A 931-nucleotide genomic window follows, 5' to 3' on the forward strand; every position below is an offset into this window, starting at 1 on the left:
GCTGTGTATATACTCCTCAGATTGGCATTAAAAGCTAAGACCACCTAGAGCTTCTCCAGGTCCCCTTTGTGGTTCCCACACCCAACATTGGCCAACACTGACTGTAAAGATTGAAAACTGTATTTATGTTCATTAAGCAGTTTTGGATTTCTGCAATAACGCCTCGCTTGATTTAGTTTTTCCGGACCAAAAAAATGGAGCTGGGTCAGGTGGCGTTTGGAGCAGCCGTGTCTTGCTGCCTCCAGCGGCCCCGGAGGAGCGCCGCACAAAAATATGATCTCCCCCCCTCTGCTGCTGTGTGTCCCGGCGTAGCGCGTAGGCAGGAGGCATCCCGGACCGAGACTGGAGAGGAGCGTCAAGTATGAAACACACGCACACACACAATGAAAACTAGAAGAGCCTTCAAAATAAAATGATGCTATGTTCTGAATGGCTGCGTGGCACAATGCGAGTATGCGACTCCTCTTGATGGCTTAACTGCGATGCATGTGAATGAGGCTTCTTTTATTGTATTTAAGCTATGGCTTTTATTTTTGAAGCAATCACTTAAGTTTCGTATTTTTTTCCATTTTTTTCACATACTTTTTTTTTGCACATTTGTAAACGAACAGTAGCCTCCCAACAAATTGCTTTGAAAAATATATTCAAAACATTTAGTGATGATTTTTGCTTTTCTACAAAATACAATACACCATTTTAAGTTTCAGTTAAATGTGTGTTAAAATGTATTTTGTGTTTTCTACATGTTCCACTTCAAATATATTTGGCATTTCTCCAGTATAAGGCAAAGCATTGCGTCACTACTTCACCAGCTCGTATTTTATTTTGAAGGTTCAAACCGGAACTCCTCCTGTCTCCTAGCAACTCTCTCTTGACGGCAGCTCCTACTTCACAGGCAGCCGGCGGAGTAGAGCCACCAGTCCGAGTTGGT

This window comes from Notothenia coriiceps, unplaced genomic scaffold (genome assembly GCF_000735185.1).
Source record: "Notothenia coriiceps isolate Sejong01 unplaced genomic scaffold, NC01 NC01_scaffold00024668, whole genome shotgun sequence".
Taxonomy (NCBI): Eukaryota; Metazoa; Chordata; class Actinopteri; order Perciformes; family Nototheniidae; genus Notothenia; species Notothenia coriiceps.